This window comes from Rhinolophus sinicus, chromosome 1 (genome assembly GCF_057876585.1).
Source record: "Rhinolophus sinicus isolate RSI-liver-muscle chromosome 1, RSI-T2T, whole genome shotgun sequence".
NCBI classification, from domain to species: Eukaryota; Metazoa; Chordata; class Mammalia; order Chiroptera; family Rhinolophidae; genus Rhinolophus; species Rhinolophus sinicus.
The window spans coordinates 211,456,043-211,463,420 of record NC_142501.1 but is presented as its reverse complement, the minus strand read 5'-3'; the positions used below and the strand labels follow the sequence as shown (position 1 = coordinate 211,463,420).

Sequence of the window (7,378 nt, the reverse complement as noted above, 5' to 3'; positions counted from 1 at the left end):
TTCGCGAGACCTATGGTCTCTGTAACAAGTGGTTGGACCCTTGGACAAACCTCGGGCCACTTTCTACCCACCACTCTGGCCCCCAACTGCAGATTCGTTATACTTGCTATTGCAATATTAACAGATTGAGCGCGTACTATGCACCAGGTGCCTGAATTCCAGCGTGGCCAGTGAGAGCTGGCTCCCTGATACAACAGCAGAGACAGAAAAGTGTGGCCCATTTAAAAGTGTACATGTAGCCAATGCTGCTTTAAATGTACGAAATCAAATGAACGTAGCACACTTTTCACAAGGTGATTGTGGGATGCATTTAGGAATGTATATTAGCCCAGGGAGTGACACAAGGCTCAGGCAGTTTGGAAACCCTCTTCTTTGGCCTTGTCCAGAGTCTGAGAGCTGTGGTTTGAAGATGAAGGCAAAGGTCTATCCCCCACACTGTGGGGCCCTTGCCAGGGTCACCGGGGCCCCTGGGCTGTGTCTGCTCTATGTGTGGTCCTCATAACCATCCTGTGATACCTGTCCTGTGTTATCACTGCAGAAACTGAGGCTCAGAGTGATTGCCAGAGATATGTTACCAACATGTTGGGAGCAAAGATTCCAGATGATTTTGGAGATGAGTTCCATCCACTGAACACATTACCCCGGGGACTTTAATCAAAGCTGCACAGTTTACATTAATCACCTCATTTTATTCTCCACCTCACCCCCTCCTATCTTCTTATCTAACACTGTGAGGCTCACAGAGGAAGGAAGGAAACCAGTACTGACCAGCATGCTGCCCTGTCCCAGGTTCAGTGTGGGGGGCTCCCACACATCGAGGGTTTTCATTTCACCCCGAACGACCCAGTGAGGCAGGTGGCCTTGGCTCATTTTTATTGCTGAGAAAATTGAAGCTCAGACACAGATAGTTATTTGCACAAAGTCACACAGAATTCTTTCCAAACCTTATACTCATTACAGAAAATTTGGATAATTACAAAAAGTAGAAACAAGAAAAAAATTACTCAAAGACTATTACTGTTCACTTTTTGGGGTTTCTGCATACTTAAGAAAGGGTTTCCAAAAGTCGCTGTGATCACACTGTGTGCGTATTGTGTACATGTGTGACTATTTCATTAGGACAAAGTCACCACGATCTAAATGTGTACTTGTCAGGTCAAGTCCTAGAAGTGGAAGCATTGGATCCTGACAGGCTTTTTCAGATCTAAAGATACATTTTGCCAAAGCAAGTTTCTCAAAGTTGTTTCCAGTTCACCTCTGAAGGATATGGGGAATTACCTTAAAAAACAAAACAAAACAAACAAACAAACAAAAAACCCTTTTCTAATATAACTGAAAAATCATCTTTCTGCTATTGTAATTTTCATTTCCATGGTCACTAATGAGGTTGTACGTTTCCTGTTTGTTATTTTTGAGAAGCATCTGCTCTCTCATTTGTCTATTGGGAACTTAGAGGCTCTTTTGAAAACCAACAAGATGAGTTTCTTTTATTTCCAACCCGCCCATCCTTATGGCCCATCCTCCTTCAACTTGGAGGACTGGGCCTACCTGAATCGCTTCTGCAGACAGACCATCCTTGGGAACCAGCCACCGTCCTCACATCTGTGAGGCTAAAAGCAGAAAAACCTCCTCCTGCAGCACTTAGCCCAGGAGACCACGATGGCCTGGTCTTTACAGCCTAAACACACATCACAGAGAGGCCAAGATGCTCCCCAAACCTTTTCAGGGTACTCAGTAAGCAGAGGGAAGCGGACAGATTGAACAATTTCTCCTGGGGAGGGCTAAGGAAAGAGAAAAATGAACTTTAATAAAAATGTACGAGACTACTTCAGGAGCCTCAGTCAGATCGTAGACACATTTAACACACTCCACAGAACTAAAAACCTTTAAAAGTCATAAGCAAATTCAGAAAGAGAACTGCCAGGCAAGGAAAATGACAAAACTGGAAGATAAGGTGGAGGAAAAAATCCACGAAAATCATCAGAAAGAAAATGCAAGTCTTGCAGGACAGTTCCAGGAGGCACAGGGTGCAGAGCTCCGAAGGACCTGGAGGGGAACAGAAATGAAAGAAATACTAGAAGAAAATACCTGTGACCTGAAGCCTGAATACCTGTGAAGTCTCCAACTCCAAGGATAAGGAGAGAGGCTTGCAGAGTTCCAGAAAGAACCAGCCACGTATAAAGGCAGGAATCAGAGTGGACCCAGATTCCTAGGAGCTTTTGCAACAGGGACTCTGACAATCTGATCAAGGAGCCTTTCCCCTACTACGATGGAACTCACGTATCAGGGCAAAAGAAAGAACATATTGACACCGCAAGATGCAGAAAGGGCCCCAGCCTCGTCCCCTTTCACCCACGGAAGTTCCAATCTCACCAAGAGAGTTCAATCACAGTGGCCATCTCAAGATAGAGCAGATGTGGAGCACAGGAAATGGTGGTGAGAAGTGACCCTTGCAAAATACGTGGTTTAATCTAAATATGCCTGGGATTTTGTACAGTAATTGCTAAGTAAGGATTCTTGAAATATACACCACATACTGTACGGGAAACCTGTATTCACCTGGAAGTGAAAAAACAGAATCCATCTTAGCAAACCCAGGAGTTGAGTGGACAAGTCAGAACATTCTAAGATCACATCTGGTTGAAGGGAGAAGGAGGAAGTGCAAGGTTCTGCTTTGGTGCCTGCGGGTGGGGGCGTGAGGAAGGAAAATCCTGGGGTGGTGGCTGGGGGCCGTCGTTTCCATTTACTTTTAATACATTAACGGGGATGCATACACTAATACATGCTGGTTTACCCATGCTCCTTCTACCTTCCTCCCCCGCCCTCTGCCAGTGGCTCCCCCCTCCTTTCCTGTGTTCCTTTATAAACCTGAGCTCACAGCCCACTCTGCCATCTCCTTGGAATTGCAGCAGAAGTGGCTGGCGTGCTAACGGAGGGCTTGCTGCGGTCACACGGCTCTGTGTCACCAGGGCTGGGTGCTGCATCAGCGGCTCCTCTGCGCCACTCACCCAAGCCAGCCTGTACCTCCACACCCCCACATGTGCGCCCACACACACTGTATTCCTGCTGAGGAGCTCTGAGCCCCTCGTGAGGCTGAGTGGTCACATATGCATCTCTGAAGGCACAAAATTAATGCTACTTCAGGGTCTTGCGATGAGTCACCAAGTATATCGGGAAGTTTCTTATGGGGGAAAAGAACATTGAGGGTGCGAAGGCGACTCTGAGGCAGAAGGACAAATGCCCACACAGGGGAGAGTCACTATTCTGACCTCCCCCGTGTCCCCAACAACCCACTGACACTAGTCACTTGTCATTAGTGGGGGTTCTCCAGAGAAACATAACCAATGGGACATATGGAGAGCTATAGAATGAGTGTGAGGAAGAGGCTGATATAATCATGGAGACCGAGAGAGCACACGATCTGCCATCTGTCAGCTGGCGGCACAGGACAGCTGGTGGTGCAGCCCAGTCCTGGTGCGAAGGCCCGAGACCCAGGGGCACCGACATCCGAGGGCGGGAGGGGATGGATCTCCCAGTTCAAGCAAAGAACACACTTGCCTTCTGGCTTTTTGGTCCTATTCAGCCCTTAAGGGACTGGATGATGTCTGCCCACTCTGGGGAGGGCCATCCCGACTACTCAGTCCTGACTCAAATGCTAATCTCTCTTGGAGACACCCTCACACACTCAGAAATAATGCTTTACTAGCTATCCGGAGACCCTTAGCCCAGCTAAGTTGCAACAGGAGCCACTGATGGCTTGGCCAACAGGCCACAGGGTTCTGTGTCACCAGGGCTGGACACAGTGACATTTGTTGAGCATGTCCATTGCCCAACACTGCATATCTCTCATTTGATGCCATGTCTATCTTATAAATGTCAGTCATCAACAGGGTGCAGGAAAAGTGTTCACTAAAACACCTACTGTGCTCTCCCTCACTGGCCTCCCTAGGTACCACAGCAAGAGATGGAAACACCCATCCTTGCCCTGGAGGGGTTAATGGCTAATTTGGTTCAGAAGCTGAAAACACCAGCCACTTGGTAGAGAGCAGGAATGGCGTAACCATGGAGAAGCCATGCCAGCCTGCAGGTTCCTGGCAGGGGGAGAAATTGCCACTGGCTTCTGTAGTCAGGGAAGGCTCCCTGGAGGAGGTGCGGACTTTACTTTTTTCTCCCCTCCCCCTCCCTCTCCTCTTCTTCCTCTACCTCTTTCTTATTTTAATAGACTTTATTTCTTAGAGCAGTTTTAGGTTCACAGCAAAACTGAGCAGAAAGTACAGAGATTTCCCATGTACCCCCTGCCCCCCAATGCGTACAGCCTCCCCACTACCAACACTGCCCACCAGATGGTACACTTGCTACAATTAATGAACATCCATGGACACATGGTTATCAGCAGGAGACCACAGTTTACATGAAGGGTCACTCTCGGTGTGCATTCTGTGGGTTTGGACAAGTGTGTAGTGACACATATCCACCATCACGGCATCCCAAAGAGTCGTGTCACTGCCCTAAACCCCCTGTGCTCCATCTATTCCTCCAGGTCTTTTTATGTCTTGCTAGCTTATCTCGTGTTAGTGCCGTGACTTTCTACTGTGTGGCTGGACCACCGTTTATTTCCTCCTCACCTACTGAAGCACCCAGGAGGTGCTGACCTCACACCAGAGAACTGAGCATGGATGAGGGTCGTTAGGGAAGTCTGGCTGAGGTGGCTCAGGTCCTCTCTGAGGGTCACTTCAGCATAGCCCTGTCCCCTATGGGCCGTTGGGCAGGTCTGTGAGCTGCCTATGGGGAGGAGGCCAGCACAGTGCCAGCACACAGCGGGACTCGTGGGTGCTGGTTCCCTCCATCACACCAGCCACCACCTCCACTGTTTACTGAATGGTCACTACCCTTGGTGGCTCATTAGATCCACACAATGACTCTGGGAGGCACGTTATCCCCAAGTTACAGGTGGGGAATCAGAGGCTCTGAGAGGTTAAGGATGTGCCCAGGGGCATGCTGTGACACCGCTTTCATCGGACTGTCCTTGGTCCCTGCTGCTATGCCACACCGCCCACAGACCCATGTCTAAAACCCAACCAGCTTACCGAGGTGGGGATTCAGGTAGCTCTGAAAAGAATTGTGACGCTGACGTTCTCTTTTACACAAACACCCCCAGGGCTCCTAAAATCTCCTGTGCCTTCAGGTGGTGGGTGGGGGTGCGGCCTTTCCTCCCTCCCTTCTGAAATGATGTGCTTTCAATCCTGACTTCCTGACGAAACGCAGAGCTGGTGGGAGAGGGAACTTCTTGTGCACTGTGGAGGGAAACAATAGAAGAAAGCTCAGGTGTACAGCACTTAGGAAGTGTCACAAGGAGCTGAAAATCACCCAGTTCAAAACCTCCCCCAAACTTTCCAGACACCTGCGTGGCTTAGCAGCAGTGATCAGGATAACACAGCTACGCGTTGACATGCAAACTGGCAGAGAAAGCTGGGGGAAGCAAAGCACTTTTGATATTCGTGGGAGCAATTTGGACAGGTTAGCAAGAGAGAGATTGTTTTTTATAATTGTCAGAAATATGGAGTACTCAGGAAGCTTACTGTGATCACAGATAATTGTTATCCTTAAATTGTGTGATGCAATGGAAGCTGTCAGACGCTCATTGTGACTTGCTTTGTGACATGCCGATGAACCTTCTGGCGCGAGAAGGAGAAGCAGCCTGGGTGCCTGCTGGCCCTGCTTTGGGACTGCTTCTGTGTGGGACACGATATGCTGCATGAATTTGTTGAACTGAAACTTTTTCCTGGAGAAAATACAGTATCGGTGGCTATTCTCAATTCGGCTTGCCTTTATCCTGCCCCGACACAGGGCCCATGAGCTGCTGTCCTCAGTGTACATCGTCCTCGGTCCCTGAGCCCAGGGATGATGGTTTGGCTTGATGTCAGCACGTAGATTCCACCAGGAGAGACGCTGGGCCCAGCACGAGCTACACCAAGAGCAGCACAGTTGTTTTCAGAATAGGGCCCAGACATCTCCATGAAGGCCTGTGGAGTCAGAGGTGGCTTGGGGGCAGCTGGGGAAAGGCTAACATCTGAGCTAGGTCGTAAAGAAGGAACAGTTCTGCTCTGGGAAGAGGAGGAGAAGGCCTTCATGGAAGAAAGCAGAATGGATGTGCAGGCAAGGAGCGGTGATAGCAGGGTGGGGCCAGGCAGAAGTTTGGGGTGATGAGAGCTAACGTGGGGGGAGTAGCTGCCCTTATGGCTGGAGAGGGCTGGGTGGTGAAGGACCTGGAAAGAGTTTGGAGATTTCCCAACAGGCAAAGGAATAGCAACTCCCCCCCACCCCAACCCCTTGTCCCAAAGTGGTCCCCTGGGGAGGAGGAGGCATATTTCGTGAGAATCTGTTATATATTGCTAAGTGAGGAAGCACAAACACACTTAGCAGCTCAAAACTTACCTGCTCTTGGTTCTGGACCAGGAATCTGGACAGCAGTCAGCTAGGTGGCTCTTTTGTTCCGTGTGGCATCAGCTGGGGTCATTCCCTTTGGTGGCATTTAGCTGGTGGCTGAGGAGGGCTGAAGGGTCCAGGAAGGCTTCACACACGTGAAGTGGACGTTGGGCTTCTCCACGTGGCCTCTGTCTCTCCACGTGGCTGTGTCGGCATCCCCCTGGCGTGGCGGTCTAGGGCAGTCAGACTTCTTCCATGACGGCTGGCTTACATGAGGGAGGGTTCCCAGGGGGGCAAAGCAGATGCTGCAGGTCTCTTAAGGCCCAGTGGCAGAAGTTCAGATTTATTTCCACAATATGTTCACAGGCTATTGTTCAAAATGAATCACAGGGGAACCAGCCCGGATTTTACATGATGGGTGATGAAGAACGTGCAGTCAGTTTTAGTCGACCATAGCCTGGGAGCTCCCAGGAAGTTACGTAACCAGCCCAAGGCCACAGGTGAGGCAGTGCAAGGTCAGAACTCAAACTCAGGTCCTCAGCGCTTGGCCAGGGCCTGTTCCTCATCACATAGTCCTCTGAGAAGGCAAATTGCTGGCATCATGGCTCTGATTTCCTCCTTCCCTGAGTGTCTGGGAACTTTCTAAAGAATCTGTTTAACTGAATGAAAAGGGCAAATGGGAAGATTTTATCTTTAGTGAAAAAAAGAAGAAACAGGAGTCGATGTTACTAAGCAACGAATAGAAATTAACAGCATCAAATTAAATAGTGCTTCCCAACCTCTGTCACGTACAGCACACACAGAAAAACTCATTGTGCAGACGGAGTGAGTGGCTGAGGCTACTCGTGCTGGACTTACCGGCCCCTGAGAACTCCAGGCACCCCAGGCAGCAATGCATTCCAGTGCTGAAGAGATCACTTCTCAGCACACAGTAACCCATTTGCTCTCACCA

At 49.5% G+C, this 7,378-nt stretch overlaps 1 long non-coding RNA gene across 1 annotated transcript; it reads right to left on the bottom strand.

Moving 5' to 3' along the window:
* Nucleotides 1-856: 856 nt before the first annotated feature.
* On the bottom strand, nucleotides 857-7,175 carry LOC141569131 (uncharacterized). The gene is made up of 4 exons (XR_016019241.1): nucleotides 6,436-7,175; nucleotides 5,580-5,965; nucleotides 5,088-5,294; nucleotides 857-2,046 (listed from the first exon to the last, which is right to left on the bottom strand). It is a non-coding gene; the product is annotated as an uncharacterized LOC141569131 (long non-coding RNA).
* Nucleotides 7,176-7,378: the final 203 nt, after the last annotated feature.